This window comes from Chiloscyllium punctatum, chromosome 39 (genome assembly GCF_047496795.1).
Source record: "Chiloscyllium punctatum isolate Juve2018m chromosome 39, sChiPun1.3, whole genome shotgun sequence".
Taxonomy (NCBI): domain Eukaryota; kingdom Metazoa; phylum Chordata; class Chondrichthyes; order Orectolobiformes; family Hemiscylliidae; genus Chiloscyllium; species Chiloscyllium punctatum.
The window spans coordinates 51,947,104-51,966,690 of record NC_092777.1 but is presented as its reverse complement, the minus strand read 5'-3'; the positions used below and the strand labels follow the sequence as shown (position 1 = coordinate 51,966,690).

The window sequence follows — 19,587 nt, the reverse complement described above, 5'->3', positions numbered from 1 at the left end:
TGCTGCCTGAACCGCTGTGCTCTTCCAGCACTACTAATCCAGAATCTGGTTTCCAGCATCTGCAGTCATTGTTTTTACCTCCTGCTCCCCAAAGCCTGTCTTTTATCTACAAGATACGTGTCAGAAGATTGTTAGAATCCTCCCTATTTGGCTGGATGGGCGCAGCTCCAACAACACTCAAGAAGCCTGAAACCGTTCAGGAAGAAGCATCTACTTGATGGGTCCCACATCTACAAACATTCACTCTCTCCACCACTGACGCTTAGAGACACTGGCAACAAGCTTTCAACTTTCCCTGCATTCAGAGGTAGGGCCAGCTTGGTGCCAAATTGCTCTGTACCTCTATCAGATTCTGCCTTCATTGTAGAAAGTCTATTTTGCACAATTGGCTGGTTGACGTTCAAAACATTCAGAATTTATAAACACATGTATAACTCGATACAAATATGTTGTGACAATAGATTGGTGCAAATTAAGTTTTGACCTGACATTATCAACAATCAAGATTTTGCAACAGGCACTTTCTTAGGAATCAATCATCCAACAGAATTCTTATACATTCTTTGTTAATTGCAAAGGATGTTCGACTTTGCACTTTATACACTCTTGGTCAGTAACAATGAAGTTACTATATCCGCTGTGTGTGTAATATATTGTTAATTTTTTACTCTGAAAGTTCTTCAATTACCAATCTGTATATGAATAACAATACTATTGCGTAAGAACTTTGCTGCTCCAAAGTATTCCTCTGAGCTTTCATAATCACTGCCATTTACATTGAATCTTGTTGACTTCATCTGAATTTAAGAAGATGCATGAATCCCAGCAGCGAAATTGGAATTGCATGGTATTTGCACTTACGTGTCAACACAGGAGATGCACACAAGGATTTCAATTTAAATTTAAAGAGCCCATGATGGAGCCCATGATGGGCACCTGAGACAAGTGTGTTAATGTGACAGGGTGGATATTTTTTGGAGATTCCCATCAGGAAGTAACAATTCTTGGTAACAGGTAATTTATTAAAGAGCCTTATGGACAAATAGGGATCAAGAACACAGGCTTCACATCAATCTGCCTTCATTCAGCATTTTTGATCCATTTGTTATTGAACCTACAGCCTTGTATCTCCCTCATGCCCCTCAAATTTCTCTCCCCTCACTATCCTCTTATTATTCTTTCATGCCCACCACCTTCAAGCCCCTTCAACTGCACCTTGGTGATGTGCAAACTGAGGTGGAGTCTATAGTTCAGTGACATGTTAATACAGATTCTCTTTCAGGCCTTTAGACAGTGAGGGTAGTTGAGCAATCAGAAGGTCACAGGTCAAGTTCAAGAAGAGGGTCAATGTCCTGCTCCAGTCTGTTAGGGGGAGAGGCAGGGTCACGTGTCCCAGGTTTCATGGGGTCAGAAAACAATGTATCTCTATGGATTGGCAGCTGCATTAGCCTCAGCGCTGCATGGAAACTGAGGCCATGGCATGTGTTAGACATGAAAGATCCAAAGAGTGACTGAGTGGATATTTCTTAGTTTTATGGTGAACATCATGTGTTGACTGGACTAAGTTTGAGAAGCAAATGAAAGTGAAGATTTAAAACTTTCACCAATCAATGCAAAATGATCCAACTTCCATCAGTGTTAAAAGGCATACATCCTCCAATAAACTGTTGTTGCTTTGGCCTAAGATTTGCCAAAAGGAGCAGGATATTTTCCTCAGTTCCTTAAAAGCGATTTATGCGCTTACCAAAATCCCCCTTTCTGATATCAATCTAAAGTAGTAGTTCAAACACACAACATCCAGGGTTTAAAAGCATTGTTGCATGTCCTAGCAGAATGCTATATATTATATGACTGCGCGGGTGATACTAATGGGAGTGGTCAGGTCCTTGAAGACTCCTTTACTTAGTGATTTGTTAAACCAGGGCTGCAGTTGGTAGAGTGTCAAGTATATGCGCTATAGGTTTATTGCTTGCCTCTCTCTGTAAAGATCTTCTTCCCTGATAGCTACCTCCTGTATAATTATATCATTCCTTGAACATTAACAGATTACAGCCTACAATACCACTGCATCCATTATTGAATAATATAACTCACAGAGAATAGTCTTCTATTGTTATCAACTCACACTGTAAAAGTTGGAAGTGACAGAGAATTAGAGAGCTTTACAGACAGTATTTCAAAGTTTATAACTTAAACAGCTGAAGGCATAGCCAAAAATGGCACAATGATTAAAATTGGTTTGATGAGAGGCCAGAATTGGAGGTGTGCAAATATCTCATCGGGTGGTTAGGCTGAAGGAAGTCATAGACATATGAAGGTGCCAGGTCATGGAGAGATGCCTATGGTGTATCCAGAGAACAAGTTAGTGAGCGCAGGGAGTTAAGGTGAATAGAACTTGATTCAAGTTAGGACATGAGCAGCAGAGGTTTGGATGAGCTTAAGTATATGGAGAGTTGAAGACAAGAGGACAATGGAATAGTAAAGTTTCAAGTTAAGAACAGTATTTGTTAGGGTCGCAGCAGCAGATGATTTGAAATAGTTAATGATATTAGACATGCCCTTAAAAATGCCCTTACCAATAGCATGGATGTAGAGTTGGAAGTTCATTTAGAGATCAAATATGACAATAAGTTTGAAAGTAGTCTGGTTGAGCCTCAGGCAATTGGGAGGGAGAGAAATAGAATCAGTGGCGAATGAGTGGAATTCACTGGCTTCAGTCTCCCCAATATTTCATTGGAGCAGATTTCAACACATTTAGTACAATCTGACATTGTAGAAACAACAAGGTGGTTCATAGAGGTAGTTAGAAGTTGAGCTGGAAATTGGCAACATACAGGGGAAAACATGCTTTGGATGATGGCAATGAGGAACAACTGTAGCAGAGAAATAACAGGAGACCAAAAATAGATCCTTGTAGGGCTTCAGAAGTGATCTGAGAGAGCAGGAAAAGAAGCCATTCTAAGTGGTTAACTATGACTGATTGGAGGAGCCCATCCACCTGAAAACTGATGAAAAAAACTGCAGGCAGGTCGAGAATGAAGGAAAACAATTCTCCTATCCCTTCGTGGTTCGGTCAACAGTGCTCTTGTCTGTGGGCCCAGTGGTGGTGGGTTCAAGTTCCATTTCAGGACTTGAGCACAAAAATCAACACCCGAGGTGGTACTGTGCTATTGGTGATGTAGTCTTTCAGATGAGACGTGAAATCAAGACCTAATTTTCTCTATCTGGGGGATGTAAAATATCCTAAGCTATTATTTTGAAGAAAAGAGAGAGTTAACCCTTGTACCCTGAGCAACATTTATCAAATAATCAGCATCTCTGTCCCGTCAGGTACCATATCCTGACAAGCCGTTGACAACATTGTCTTCTGTGTTGGTCCCTGTTTATAGCTGTCAGTGTCCTGCAGTAGTTTACCATTGTCATCTGCGAATACCTGAGCAGCTGTTTTTGGCGTATTTTGGAAGGATCTATACATTAACATGTTAGGTCACATTATAAACAAAACTTATTTGGTCATCAAACCTGGAGTGGGACATGAGTCTGGAGCTCCTAGCTCAGAGGCAGGGATGCTACCCACTGTGTCTCAACATCTCTACTAATCAACATCAGCAATGCCAAATGATACCTCCATCACTGACACTCAGGAGCATCAGTGTGTACCACCTATAACATGCAGGAAAGAAATTAACCAAAATCCTCAGATAGCTTCTTCCAAACATATCACCACTTCCACCTAGAAGGACAAGGGCAACAGATACATGGGAACACCACCACCACCTTCAAGTTCCCTTCCAAGCCATCCTGACTTGGAAGTATATCTCCACTGTTGCTGGGTCAAATTCCTGGAATTCCCTCCCAAAGGGCATTGTGGGCCAACCTAAGCACATGGACTGCGGTGGTTCAAGAAGAATGCTCACCACTACCTTCTCAATGAGCAATGGGGGATGGGCAATGAATGCCAGCCCAGCCAGCAATGCCCACATCCCATAAGTGAATTAAAATGAAAGAAGAAAATTTCCTAAGCGTTCATTGAATAATTCACTATTAAGAAAAGAATCTCTTGTTAATAAAATGCATTAACTATCTTTAGTCCCTTATAATACCAAAAATTGGAAGTCATAGTCCCACTTCAAAAACTTGGTAAGCACTTGGGTTTGTCAACCAAACTGAGGAATCCTGTTGAGCTAATAGAATATTATGAAATCCATTGTGCAGCACCTATTCACTGGTAGCTCTTTGACAGCTCTGTGACAATTCGTTACGACACTTTTTCTTGTTAAGTCTGTGACACTTTGGACAGTCCATTTTGACAACTGCGTTCAACATTCTTGTTCAGCCACCACAACAGCTCTCTTCTCGGTTTCAACAGGTTTTGTACCCACATTCAAATCTACTTTCAATAATTCCAAAGGACATTTTACTTCTCCAAAAGGGCACTCAGTCTCCTGAAAGTTGTTCCAATACCATCTCCAAAAGGTTAGTTTGCTGGAATCCTGTGAAGATTCAGACCTGCTCTTACCGGGACTGAACTGTACACGTTGTCTTCCCCACAGCCGCTGTTTTATGTGGCAGTTACACAGATGTGAAAGGCAAGACACAGCATCATTTCTGTTCCCATACTATAAAAAATGATAGTGGAGGTGACGCTTCATGTGGACGCACTGGTTACAAAGGCCCAACAAACGTCTCCTCTTCCTCAGGCAGCTGAAGAAATTTGGCATGATGGCGAATACCCTTGCCAACTTTTATAGGTGTGCAATCTGGAGCATTCTGTCTGGATGCATCAATAGCCGGTATGGCAATCCATTCAAGATTGGAGATGGTTACAGAGAGTGGTGAACTTGGCCTGGACAATCACAGAGGCCAACCTCCCATCTGTAGAATCCGTCTACCAGGCCCGCTGTCAAGGAAAGGCTGCCAGCATCAGGGTCCCAGGCTCGATTCCAGCCTCGGGCAACTGTCTGTGTGGAGTTTGCACATTCTCCTCATGTCTGCGTGGGTTTCCTCCGGGTGTTCTGGTTTTCTCCCACATTCGAAAGATGTCCAGGTCAGATGAATTGGCCATGCTAAATTGCCCATAGTGTTAGGTGCATTTGTCAGAGGGAAATGGGTCTGGGTGGGTTACTCTTCGGGAGGGTCACTGTGGACTTGTTGGGCTGAAGGGCCTGTTTTCACACTATACGGAATCTAATCTAATCTAATCTAATCAGCTTTCTTAAACATCCATTCCACCCTGGCAATGTTATTCTACAACCTCTACCACCAGGGAGAAGGTTCAGAAGCCTGAATACATGCTCCAGTTGGTTTCAGAACAGTTTCTACCTGACTGTTGTTAGAATACTGAATGGACTCACAAACTCTTAACATTCGCCTGTACCTGTGTTTTAGTTTTTGTTGCTGTTTACCTCTTATTTACTCATCTGTGATCTGCCTGTATTGCTCACAAGACAAAGCTTTTCACTGTGCCTTGGTACACGTGACAGTAAATTCAATTCAATTAGTTAGTGGGGCCTATGCATGTCAGCCTCTGCTGCTACCTTTAGAGACACTTGCTATTGTCAAAATTCCGGCTTTTATCTCTGAAATACCCCAAGTGGCTTGTTGAACTCATATTATTTTCTCATGTGGGACACTGCCAAAAGTTGTTTGGTAATACTCCACAGAAGTGCATTGGAATTGTACTAAAGGTGTTGTTATTGTTTGATGACTCTATGGTAACCCACCATTAAAAATGACATTCACATCTGTCATTGTCCAGCATTGTGAAATGTTAACGGCAGAACACTAGCAATTGAATGCTTTTGTTGATTACACTTTTTGTGGGTAATCACATTAAATATTCAGACATAAGCCTTGTGACTCACAGCTGACTTCTTGTTCAGTATCCAAAGGTGGAAGCAAGATCAACTGCTTAACCTTTGTACTGTTCCTACTGTGAACTAATAGCATACGAACGGTAAATGCAAATTTGCAAGTCTAATGTTGAACTAGTAGGCCATGTCTGATGCTTCATTTTAGAATGGGTATTGGGCTCATCAGAAGTTGTTTGAAATTTCCCGGTTGGTTTATATAACAAACTGTTTGCAATGATTCAATTTCACAAATCAGTAGGCAGGAAATGAGCATGAGTTACTACTCTGCTTTTGCTGTCGCATTACCATCTCACCCCTTTGCCTCATTTCACAGATGATACCAATGAAAATTAGGAGAGAAAGCACTTCAAAAAGGATTGGTGGATGGAAAGCAAGCACAAGCGTTTTCATATATTTTGCCTTTTGTTCTTGCTTCACGTGTTCGTACTTCCCAGAGTTTAGGTTTATTTACAGGAGAGAGGAGGTTAGATTAGGCTACAATTACAGTTATAGCTGTGGTGATACGAAAAACTCTGTTTCTGGAAATTTCTCGCCTCCATGCCAAATCAAAAAATGCTTATACCTCTCCCCTTCCAATATTAATAGCTTTTTATCTCTTGGGTCAGAAAATTGCTAATAGAGTTTCATTAATTTATTAATGAACTATTAACAAGGAGTAATAAGAGGTCCAGCTCACTCTAATGCCTGGGTCATAAACATATGATTGCCTGATGCACTCCACCATCATTGGGTCAGCATCTGGAGGCTCCCTACCTAACAGCTTTGTGGCCATGCTTGTAGTACATGAAGGTAGCTCACCTCTGGAATGGGTAATAAAAGCACATCTTCGTATTCACACAAACATATTATGAATGATTTTTTTTAAAAAATTGCACCTTCAACAGTGTGGAATTTCCTTAATACTGCACTGGAATTGAAAGACCTGGAGTTTATGTGCAAACATGCTGCTTTGTTTCTTATATTACAAGGATGACAACACTTTAAATATGTTTTATTGGCTGTTGTCATTAAAGGTGATAAATTAATCCAAGTCTCTCCCTATGTATAATAAGTACCTAACTTGGCATGTCCTTGGAAAATAAATCTGTAACTGATGACTAATATTGCAGACACATGTTGTTTACATTATTAATCAATATTTCGCACATTTTCTTTGATAGGAAACAAAGCATTCTTATCATAAATGAGAAGGACGTTTAGCACTTTAAGGAGTTAGGAAGTGTTCTGATCTTTTTAATAGGATTATTTTCCTTTCAGAGTCACCTTTCATTGCAAAAAACAGGCTGAATTTTCCCAGGGTTTCACTGTAGAAAAGCTTCCAATCTGTTATCAGTAATTTCCACGGCTTTGTACAGTTCCAATGAATGCACAATAGCTTTTGATGAGATTCAAGTTGCACGTCATTAATAGTTTAATAATACCTACAATCATCCAACTCATCTGAGAATTAATTGGATTGCATCAAAAGCTATTTTGGACAACCTGGCAAATGCATAAATGCATCAAGTTTATGTTTTTATTCTCAAAAATCAGTGTCTTGACTAGATGCTTATTTTCAATTGACTGCAGCAGATTGTTATCACCAAATATTTATGCAACTCGTATATCCTGATATCGCAAGTACTTGAAATTCTACACTGAAACAAGAGTTGCATGCTTTCATTGACTATTATTTTTTTTAAATTCTGAACTAAACAATGTATTTACGCAATGCAAGCTCACAATAATTAATCAAGCAGAACTCTCTGGCCAAGATTTGAGGGACAGCCTCCTTAGGGAAGTGTCAATGTTTAACCTAAATGCTGTTCCTCGCTCTTATTTTCATAATGATCTACAAAGTGCACGATTCCTTACAGAACTGTGACAACAACTCACCAGGTGTACTGTTCCACCAGGGCATTTATGTAAGCAACACCAATTCACTGACTCCTCACAATTATTCTCAAATCTAAAGAGAGAACTGCTTTAGAGGTAAGAACACATTTCACTCACTCACTTGTTTTGTTAACTATTTATGTTAACAAGTTAGGTAACCAAGAGCAGTAAACTGAGGGTCAAGTAACCGGTTACATGTGACTAAAAAAAAACTAAATACATAATGTTGTTTCCAGAACCTTTTTTATTAATTGTATAAATGGGAGATTATTTCAACTATCAATGATGTAGTGATAAGCACTAACATTAGTGACTTTAAATTAAGTGAAATTTTAATGTTTGAGTTTTGTGGTATATGAGTTACCTCAACAAAATATATCGTTTTGTTTTGATCATCAGTCCATTTCACAACTTTCAACATGAGGTTTGAGTTTTCTCTCTATAACCATAGTTCATATGAAATCCAATTCCACTTCACATTTTGTACCACATAATTACAGGCATGCAGTAAACCTGATATTCAAGTTAAAGCCGAGAAGTAAATTTGAGGTAACAAGGTGAATATCTCAGAGCTATAGATATGAGATTTGTGGACAAATTGTGCTGGTTCAAATCGTAAAATATAAGTGTTAGACTCTGAGGAATGGTTCATTATATTAATTGAAGAGTAACCAATTTGCCTTCACATTGCAGGGAATGAGTGGTCTTCGCATCCATATTTATCAACAACAATAATCTAGACACAGCAGTCTCAGATACTGAATTAGTAAATAGTATCAAGTTGGACAATATTAACATTTTGTGAATTCTTTGTGGAGGTGCTTGTATTACTGGTTGTCTGTCACGTCGATTTCCCTGTTTTTTGATGCTGGTATATACAACCGAGAAAATCGTACATGCACAAGTTTAATCAGACAATACAATTCTGACTTTAAAATGTATTTCTGAGGCAAGATGTATTCTTTAACTTCAAATTTAAAATGTAACTTGCTGAAATACCAAGAGGAAAGCAACAATTTCAGAGATTATGATAAGATGAAATCCTCGGATCATTTAACAATTAATTAATAAGAAGAGCGAATAAGGTACTTGAGAAATCTTATTGATCATTTTTAATTAGAAAATAAAAAGGGTAACTATCAGATTTCGAAATATTTTATGTTGGGTGTGGAAGTGGGGTCAGGATTGAGGGCAAGAGAACATTTTAAAATTAGATATCAAGCATTCAGGTATACTTTCACTCAAAAGATGGCAAATATTTGGAATTTTCTCGCGCTAATAGCCAATTTCTGTTTCTATGTTTCTAAGTCTCTGATTTCATCTACACTCTTCACCTCCGCTAATGGTCCTGGTATATGATTTATACATTTCATAGAATGCAGGTTGATATCAAGAGCACATTCTTAATAAAAGGCATGAGAAAAATCCATTGTTGAAAGCACCCCAACTCACGTCAAAGGTAAACTTGCCAGCAGAATTGGTCTGGCTGCCTTCCTCCCTGATCACATAATTCATTTTTAGATGGAAAAGCTTTTAGGTTGCATGACATGATATGTGGCTGTTAGAAAGTGTTCATAGTAACTGTCCCATACATGTACAATTAACTGAAACCTTGTACTCCTCCACAATTTCATGTTCCATTGTTCCTATTGTTAATTTGCTAATTTTGTGGCAAACATCAAATAGTTATTTTGTTGATAAATCCTGCCATGTAAAAACAAAAGCTGACAATGTTTATCTAGCAATTATCATATGTCAGTCATATCTGAATAACTTCATTCACGTCCCAAAAGATCACGGTGATCAGCTCAAAGCCTGATATGTAACAAATGTGCCGGAAACTGTCTCACATTGATCTGATAAGCAATCTTAACTAAAAGATGAGTTAACTTTACTAATTTTCTTGGAGATTGCAGTAGCAAGACAGAGAATTGAAATTCCTGAGAATTTATATCTCTTTCAAAGTTCAGTACTATTGTTATTGTTCAAATGATCTCTCAGCTTTGCAAATAATTTAATTACATTTAAAATTAAGTGAAATGCTGGACTCATTTGTAGCATGGACTGAGCTGATTATGAAATCGGAACTGAGTAGGTTCTATTCTGTATGTATTACTGAACAGTTGATTATAAACTAGCTGTTTGTCCCTGTGCAAGTGATCAGAAGGTCAACACTGAAAGTAACAAGTCTTCTCCCAGACCGGAAATGTTCAGTGTCAGATATTGACTGAACAATTTAGAAAAAAAAGTGCAAAGGAAGACTTGCATTCATTTAACACTTTTGTAACCTTAGGATATCCCAAACTGTTTTAAAATCAGTGCAGTACTTTAAAAATGTAGTGGCAGTGGTAATATAAGGAAAGCAGCAGTCAATTTTATGCAGAATAGCAATGTTATAGCAACTAAATAGCCCATTGTTTAAGGGATAACTATTAGCAAGGACATCAAGGAGACCTTTCCTGTTCTCCTTTCAAACAGTATCAAGGAATTCCTTCAGTCCACTCTTAAGGGCCGTCAGGGGCTCTGATTTACATTTTTCTTTATTTGTGCAACTGTTCCAAGCAAATTGCAATAATTAGCTGCTTGTTACGTGGGTTAACAGGCTGGGAATTAAGTACATTAAATTAGTTAATCATTAAAATGAGTTGCTTACAGGAAGGCAATTATATTTTAAAATTAACAGCTTTCCCAACGAGTTGTGTTCTGCTTTATTATTTTCTGATTACCTTCAGTACTCAGAAGCAAGGTTATACCTTAAACGATTTTGAATCTTATTAAAATACAGCCCTGATTATTCAGCTTTAGATTTTTTTGATCTGAACTGTGTAGATTGGTAATTTTTCAACTAAACATCTCTTTACAACATTAAAGTCAATGAAGGATTATTACATCCAAGTATCCACTTGCTTATTAGGTAGCACAAGGAATAGGCTCACAAAAAGGATATTTTAACATTTTCTGCATTGACTTTATCCTTGTTCGAGTTTTTACTATCAGCTTTTTGTTATCAGTTATGTCATCAATTCCTTTGTAAATAAATCTATACTTTTCGCCTTTACACTTCAGTTTGAAGATACGGTGCTGTATCTTTTGAAAGGAATCATTAGAATAAGATGACATTCTAGTAGTTGATATATCAATGAATGGATAATTGTTAATGACAAGTGCAGAACTATCTCAGGCATGCCAAACATACAGTATTTTGCTTCAGATCACTGAATACCTGAGTGTCTTATGAAAACTAATAAATACTAAGTATGAGTACAATGGCAAATATTACTTGGCCTGTGTATGCGACCAACCTTATTAACCCTAATGCTAAATAGAATTTCTTGCCCATTAGTCTCACTGTTCTTGATTCCAGGAAAATAAGTTGCTTCCCTTGGTTAGTTCCACCACCTGCTTCTTGTTAAAATTCTTCTTGTCATTTACAACAGTGCAGTGCATTAATTAAACTTCAAACAAATGTTGGCCCCCTGTAGTTCAGGCACAAATTACTATTCTTGTCATTTTTTTTGTATGTACACATGACAGCTGGCATACTTCTGTAACAGAATATATACGTGTCTACCACACTTATACTTTATGTAAAATTACGTCAACTAGGCTTTCTTTTTAATGGCATTGTTTTGTACTTAGACTTAACTTTGATTTCTTATGTGACCTTCATTCTTGCATTGAGAATGCCTTACTTTACCTTGTTGACCTTGTCCCAGCCCCACTTTGTTCCAGCTCTCTGAGATCCTGCTGAAGTATTTGTCGGCTATTGGTCTGTACTAAAGAGGTCTATCTTTTTCTCCACGAGGAAATCTACAAAAGTATAATGTTACGGCCAGAGTAATGAACCTTTCTAAAACATTTTTGGTTTTACCGTAAAACTTTGAGCACACTGGTTGTATTAGCAGAGCATTCAGTATTTATAACAAGGAGGCATCTTGGTTTTCTTTCCTGCATGAGTGCAGGATTAACACCTGAATATTTCTTCCTTTAGCTTTTACTGTGAAAATAAAGCTGACCAGAACAAAGGTACCTTCTCCATCAACTTGATTGGCATAATCAAATCTGAAACTTTAAACCACTTTTCCTCAAATATAAGAAAACATAAATCTTAATTTACTTGAAGGAATATATTTGTTTGCAAAGTGCTATAACGCTTTGCAGGAATGGGGTAGCACATTATACCTAGACTAGCTAACTTTAGTTTCTGACATGAGTTACATTTAAAATCAATGGTGGAATGCAGTTCATTCACACACAATACTGAGTGGCCACAGTAACTCTTAATATTTTTGCTTCTTTTCCTGTTTATTTTGTTATTTAATTGAAGGGTACATTATGATTCAGTGTAATCTATTTGGCTTCTTCACTCACACTGACTCAATAAAAACATGATATTTTGGAATCTTAAAGACAAATTAGATTTTGCAGTTGAAATGATATGGGGAGATTTTTTTGTGCAAACCGACATTTAGTTTTTAAAATGCACACCCAAAACTTAAAGGGTAGCGTGTTTATTATTTATGGTTTGAATATGAGCAGAAACAACTTTGAAACAAATCACTGAACAGTGTCCTGAAAATCAAATGTCATCTTTTGGGATTCCTGATGAAGGGCTTTTGTCTGAAACATCGATTTTCCTGCTCCTTGGATACTGTCTGATGCCTTGTGCTTTTCCAACACCATTCTAATTTTGATTCTAATCTCCAGCATCTGCAGTACCCACTTTCGCCTGTAAACACCAGAACCCCGTTTATAGCCATGCAATGTATTGTTCCCTTCAAAACTCTTTTCCCTTCTTATGCACTTCTTTGGGATAGAAGATGACAATTTGATAGGTTCTGAGATGACTGATAAGCCCATTGTGGGATCTACAGACTGCCATATGTAGGGAAGGTGGTGCTAGAAGGTTAGATGAGTTCTTTCTCAGCTCGCACTGCCTCTGAAATCTTACCTTCACCTGAAGAGCTCCCCCCGGTTTGTTCCAACCCTTTTCAAATGAGATTTCTCCATTTTGATCAATCACCAGCCTGAGGATCCTATGAATCGGTCGAGATGTTTGATCTCCTCAGGATGCTTTGAAGACATCCCAAAATATTTCTGCTGTTTTCCTGGGACCAAGTTCCAAGTAAAACAGTTGCTTCAAGAGTCTGGTGTCATGAATATGAACATACAACATGTCCCACCTACTGGAGCTGGATTGAAGTAATTAAGGACAGGCGGGCAAGTTGCGATGGTGGGAAATTATGCTGCTGAGAATCCTAAAAAGTAGGTGCTATTTTCTATAAGACAATAAGATGTAAGAGCAAGACAAGATCATTCATCCCATCAAGTTTGCTCTGAGACTCAATGAGATCGTGATTGATCTGATAATCCTTAATTCCACTTTCTTCTTTTGACCCCATAACCCTTGATTCCCTTACTGATTAAAAATTGATCTATCTCAGTCTTAAATCGTTGAAACCACCTCAGCAACATTCTGCATTAAAGAACTCACAGACTCACCACTATCAGAGTAGAAATTCCTCCTCCTCTCTGTGTAAAATTGGTCACTCCTTATTCTGAGATAATACCATCATAGAATCCCTACAGTGTGGAAACAGGCCCTTCAGCCCAACAAGTCCACACCGATCCTTTGGAGTATCCCACCCAAACCCATTTCCCTATCTTATTACTCTACATTTACCCCTGATGAATTTACACCTAACCTACGCATCCCTGATCACCACGGACATGGCCAATCCACTCTAATCTGCACAACTTTGGACTGTGGAAGGAAACCAGAGCACCCAGAGAAAACCTATACAGACACAGGGAGAATATGCAAACTCCACACAGACAGTTTCCCGAGGTTGGAATCAAACCTGGGTCCCCAGTGCTGTGAGGCAGCAGTGCTGACCACTGAGCCACCGTACCACCCAGCATCCTTGACTTTCCTACAAGGGAAAGCCTTTCCACCTCAGCCCTGTGAAGTTCCCTAAGAATGTTGTATGTTTCAATAAGCTGACCTCTCATTTCTCTTGTACTTTGATGTGTCTACTGTAGGGTGTCCAAGCCTCTCAAGCATTGGGTATCCCTCTGAAACGGGATAACCAACCGATTGCAATTTTAAAGTAAGGAAAAGCACTCAGCACAGGGACTTAGGAAATGTTGATTGTTCATTTCATATTTGTGGAAGGCTCCTATTACATTCTGAAATACTTGACGATAAGTAGCTGGGAATCTGTGGTCCATTCCCTGAAATGAATATCAATTTCAAATAAAACATCACAAGTTTAAAAGTGACTGGCCATGAGTCTTAGGGAGTGGTAGTATGGTTTTGGATTTGTTGCAATATTAATATTTCAAAATCAAATAAACAAATTTAATTCTGTGGCAAAGATGCTGTTCACTTACATGGAACCAATGAGAGTGAACCATCTAGAAGGGTAAAGGTTAAAACAGCAGCAACTGCAGGTTATGTTAAAAATTAACTACCTAAACAGCTAGATTTACGTGAATGGTATTAGGAATATTTAGAGAAGCTTGTTTTAGGAGGAAAAAACTTGTAATGAGACCTCTCCACATGACCTATTCAAACAACTTAGTAAAACTGGTACTAAGTTTAAACACCAATCTTTCCTGAGAAGCATTTTTATTAACAGACTTAACATAGTTATAAAGTATAAGGAAAAATACTTCCCCATTTTACGATCATCTAATGAACAGTAGTTTCATCCACTATTAGAACACCAGGGAGCAAACCTGTGGCCTGGTTGTGTGTACATAATGTTACTGACTCCCTATACACAGTAATAGCGTTGGCTTTATTCCCTAAACAAATCCATTCCCAAATTATTCAGGTTGATTATAGTTATAGAATGAATGATGTGATAAAGTTCATTACATTAATTATGATAATATGGCCAGAAACAATGAAACAAATAGCTTGTGGATTTTTGATGAATATCAGGGGATAGAAAAGTCAAGATTTGAGTTCATTGAGTTCAAGAAAGATTTGGAATCAAGAGGCCATTCAGCTCCTTAAATGGTAGGTAAGGGAGAAAAGATAGTGTCAATGTGTGGAAAAATAAGGCTACCTTATAGATAATATTACTGTTTCATTTATGTTCCATTAATTTGGCTTTGTTTTGTGTCGTAATTTTCCTTTGTGTTTCAAACTCATGTAGTCAATTTCTTTAATCTCAAGACTGAAAAAGTGACAAGCGACTCACAAACTGCCCTCTGTGCTTGGTCTGTACCTGACTATCTGCTCTCTGGGCTTGGTCTGTATTTGATTATCTGCTCTCTGGGCTCTGTCTGTACCTGACTATCTGCTCTCTAGGCTCTGTTTGTATCAGACTATCTGCTCTCTGGGCTCTGTTTGTATCTGACTATCTGCTCTCTGGACTCTGTCTGTATCTGACTGCCTGCTCTCTGTGCTGGGTCTATATCTGACCACCTGCTCTCTGTACTAGGTCTGTATCTGACTATCTGCTCTCTGGGTTGTCTGTATCTGACCACCTGCTCTCTCGGCTGTCTGTATTCGACTATCTGCTCTCTGTGCTGGGTCTGTATCTGACTACCTGCTCTCTGGGTTGTCTGTATCTGATGACCTGCTCTCTGGGCTGTCTGTATTTGACTATCTGCTCTCTGTGCTGGTCTGTATCTGACCACCTGCTCTCTATGCTAGGTCCGTATCTGACTATCTGCTCTCTGGGCTGGGTCTGTATCTGACTATCTGCTCTCTGTTCTCGGTCTGTATCTGACTATCTGCTCTCTGTTCTCGGTCTGTATCTGACTATCTGCTCTCTGTTCTCGGTCTGTATCTGACTATCTGCTCTCTGTGCTGGGTCTGTATCTGACCACCTGCTCTCTGTGCTGGGTCTGTATCTGACCACCTGCTCTCTGGGCTGTCTGTATCTGACTATCTGCTCTCTGTGCTGGTCTGTATCTGACCACCTGCTCTCTATGCTAGGTCCGTATCTGACTATCTGCTCTCTGGGCTGGGTCTGTATCTGACTATCTGCTCTCTGTTCTCGGTCTGTATCTGACTATCTGCTCTCTGTTCTCGGTCTGTATCTGACTATCTGCTCTCTGGGCTGTCTGTATCTGACTATCTGCTCTCTGTGCTGGGTCTGTATCTGACCACCTGCTCTCTGTTCTCGGTCTGTATCTGACCACCTGCTCTCTGGGCTGTCTGTATCTGACTATCTGCTTTCTGGGCTGTCTGTATCTGACTATCTGCTTTCTGGGCTGTGCACAGGACACACCATCTGCACATCTAGGTTCTGTGCTGGGTCTGTTTGTACTTAGTACTGCATCTGGGTCTGACTGTGTGGTGGTCAGTGTCTCTCTCTCTCTCTCTGCTGTCTGTGTGAGGGTCTGTGTCTCACTTCCTGCTCTCTGTGTGGGGTCACTTTCTCACTTTCTGCTCTCTGTGTGTGGGTCTGTGTCTCGCTCGCTGCTCTCTATGTAGGGTCAGTGTCTTGCTCTCTGCTCCCTGTGTGGGGATCAGTATCTCACTATCTGCTCTCCATGCATGGGGTCAGTGTCTGACTCTCTGCTGTCTGTGTGGGGGTCAGTGTCTCACTGTGTGCTGTCTGTGTCGGGGTCAGTATCTCACAGTTTGCTCTCTGTGTGTGGTCAGTGTTTCTCTCTCTCTCTCTGCTCTCTGTGCGGGGGTCTGTGTTTCTCTCTCTGTCAGCTCTCTGTGTGTGGTCAGTGTTTTTCTCTCTCTCTTTGCTCTCTGTGTGGGGGTCAGTGTCTCACTCTCGGCTCTCTGTGTGGGGGTCAGTGTCTCACTCTCTGTGCTCTGTGTGGTGGTCAGTGTCTCACCTTGTGCTGTCTGTGTGGTGGTCAGTTTCTCACTGTCTGCTCTGTGTGGGGGTCAGTGTCTCACTGTATGCCCTCCGTATGGGGGTCTGTATCTCACAGTCTGCTCTCTGTGTGGAGGTCAGTGTCTCACTGTCTGCTCTCTCTATGGGGGTCTGTGTCTCACTCTCTGCCCTCTGTGTGGGGTCAGGATCTCACTCTCTGCTCTCTGTGCTGGGTATGTATCTGACCACCTGCTCTCTGGGCTGGTTCTCTATCTGACTATCTGCTCTCTGGGCTCTGCCTGTATCTGACCACCTGCTCACTGTGCTGGGTCTGTATCTGACTCTGCTCTCTGGGCTGTCTGTATCTGACTATCTGCTCTCTGGGCTCTGCCTGTATCTGACCACCTGCTCACTGTGCTGGGTCTGTATCTGACTCTGCTCTCTGGGCTGTCTGTATCTGACTATCTGCTCTCTGGGCTGGGTCTGTATCTGACCACCTGTTCTCTGGGCTGGTTCTCCATCTGACTATCTGCTCCCTGGGCTGTGCCTGTATCTGACTACCTGCTCACTGTGCTGGGTCTGTATCTGACTCTGCTGTCTGTGCTGGGTCTGTATCTGACTCTGCTCTCTGGGCTGGGTCTGTACCTGACTATCTGCTCTCTGGGCTGTGCAAAGGACACACCATCCGCACATCTAGGTTCTGTGCTGGTCTGTTTGTACTTAGTACTGCATCTGGGTCTGACTGTCTGCTCTGTGTGTGTGTGTGTGTGTGTGTCTGTGTCTCACTCTCTGCTCTCTGTGTGGGGTCCATGTCTCACTCTCTGCTCTCTGTGTTGGCATCAGTGTCTCGCTCTCTGCTCTCTGTGTTGGCATCAGTGTCTCGCTCTCTGCTCTCTGTGTGGAGTCAGTGTCTCACTCTCTGCTCTCTGTGTGGGGGTCAGTGTCTCATTCTCGGCTCTCTGTGTGTGGTCATTGTCCCTCTCTGCTCTCTGTGTGGAGTCAATGTCTCACTCTCTGCTCTCTGTGTGGTGGTCAGTGTCTCACTCTCAGCTCTCTGTTTGGCGTCAGTGTCTCACTCTCTGCTCTCTGTGTGGGGTCCGTGTCTCACTCTCTGCTCTCTGTGTGGGGGTCAGTGTCTCATTCTCGGCTCTCTGTGTGTGGTCATTGTCCCTCTCTACTCTCTGTGTGGGGTCAGCGTCTCACTGTGTGCTGTCTGTGTCGGGGTCAGTGTCTCACAGTTAGCTCTCTGTGAGGGGGTCAGTGGCTCACTCTCTGCTCTCTGTGTGGGGTCAGTGTCTCACTCTCTGCTCTCTGTGTGGGGTCAGTGTCTCACTGTTTGCTCTTTGTATGCAGTCAGTGTCTACTCTCTGCTCTCTGTGTGGGATCAGTGTCTCACTCTCTGCTCTCTGTGTGGGATCAGTGTCTCACTGCTGTCTTTGTAGGGGTTGGTGTCTCTGTCTGCTGTCTGTGTGGGGCCAGTGTCTCAATGTCTGCTGTCTATGTGGGGCTCATTGTCTCACTGTCTGCTCTTTGTGTGTGTTCAGTAGATCATTGTCTGCTCTTTGTCTGGGGGTCAGTGTCTCACTGTATGCTCTCTCTGTGGGGGTCAATTTATCACTGCTCTCTGTGTGGGTGTCAGAGTCTCACTCACTGCTGTCTGCGTGGTGGTCAGTGTCTCACTCTCTGATCTCTGTGTGGGGTTCAGTGTCTCACTGAGTCACAGAACCCACACAGACAGCAGACAGTGAGACACTGAACCCCACACAGAGAGCAGAGAGTGAGACACTAAGACCACACAAAGAGCAGACAGTGAGACACTGAACCCCACACAGAGAGCAGAGAGTGAGACACTAAGACCACACAAAGAGCAGACAGTGAGACACTGACCCCCATGCAGAGAGCTGACATTGAGTCACAGAAACCACACAGACAGCAGACAATGTCAGCTCTCTGCATGGGGTTCAGTGTCTCACTGTCTGCTCTTTGTGTGGTCTTAGTGTCTCACTCTCTGCTCTCTGTGTGGGGTCAGTGTCTCACTGTCTGATCTCTGTGTGGGGTCAGTATCTCACTGTCTGCTCTCATTGTAGGTGTCAGAGTCTCACTCTCTGCTCTCTTTGTGGGGGTCAGTGTCCCACCTTGTGCTGTCTGTGTGGGGGTCAGTGTCTCACTGTCTGCTGTTTGTGTGGGATCTGTGTCTCAATGTCTGCTGTGTGTGTGTGTGTGTGTGTGTGTGTGTGGTGGGGGTGGGGGGGGGGGGGGTTGGTCAGTGTCTCACTCTCTGCTCTCTGTGTGGGGCCAGTGTCTCACTGTCTGCTCTCTGTGTGGGTCTTAGTGTCTCATTCTCTGTTCTCTATGTGGGGTCTGTGTCTCACTGTCTGCTGTCTGTGTGGGGCCAGTGTCTCACTGCTCTGTATGTGGGGTCAGCGTCTCTGTCTACTCTCTATGTGGAGTCAGTGTCTCACTCTCTGCTCTCTGTGTGGGTCTTAGTGTCTCATTCTCTGTTCTCTATGTGGGGTCTGTGTCTCACTGTCTGCTGTCTGTGTGGGGCCAGTGTCTCACTGCTCTGTATGTGGGGTCAGCGTCTCTGTCTACTCTCTATGTGGAGTCAGTGTCTCACTCTCTGCTCTCTGTGTGGGATCAGTGTCTCACTCTCTGCTCGCTGTGTGGTGGTCAGTGTCTCACTGTCTGCTGTCTGTGTGGGGGTCGTTGTCTCACTCTCTGCTGTCTGTGTGGAGTCTGTGTCTCTGCTCTCTGTGTGTGGGGGTTCAGTGTCTCGCTGTGTGGGGTCAGAGTCTCACTGTCTGCTGTCTGTATGGGATCAGTGTCTCAGTGTCTGGTCTCAGTGCTGAGTCTGTCTCACTGTCTGCTCTTTGTATGGGATCAGTGTCTCACTGTCTGCTCCCTGGGCTTTTTCCTGCATAGTTTCCATTTGCTATATTTTTCCAGTTATTAACTGTATCTTTGCTCCTTTCCCTCTCAGTTAATTTCTCGAGTGGTCTCTTATTTCCAGTTTTTCTTGAACTCAATGAACCCAATCTTGACTC

General features: G+C 41.6%; 1 protein-coding gene across 1 annotated transcript in view; it reads left to right on the top strand.

Moving 5' to 3' along the window:
- Positions 1 to 7,737: 7,737 nt before the first annotated feature.
- The window catches only part of LOC140464050 (inward rectifier potassium channel 16-like), a 124,572-nt gene continuing 112,722 nt past the window's right edge, over positions 7,738 to 19,587 (top strand). Inside the window, exon 1 of the mRNA XM_072558693.1 lies at positions 7,738 to 7,844. The gene's annotated coding sequence lies outside the window, so the exon portion shown is untranslated. The remainder of the gene's footprint in view (positions 7,845 to 19,587) is intronic.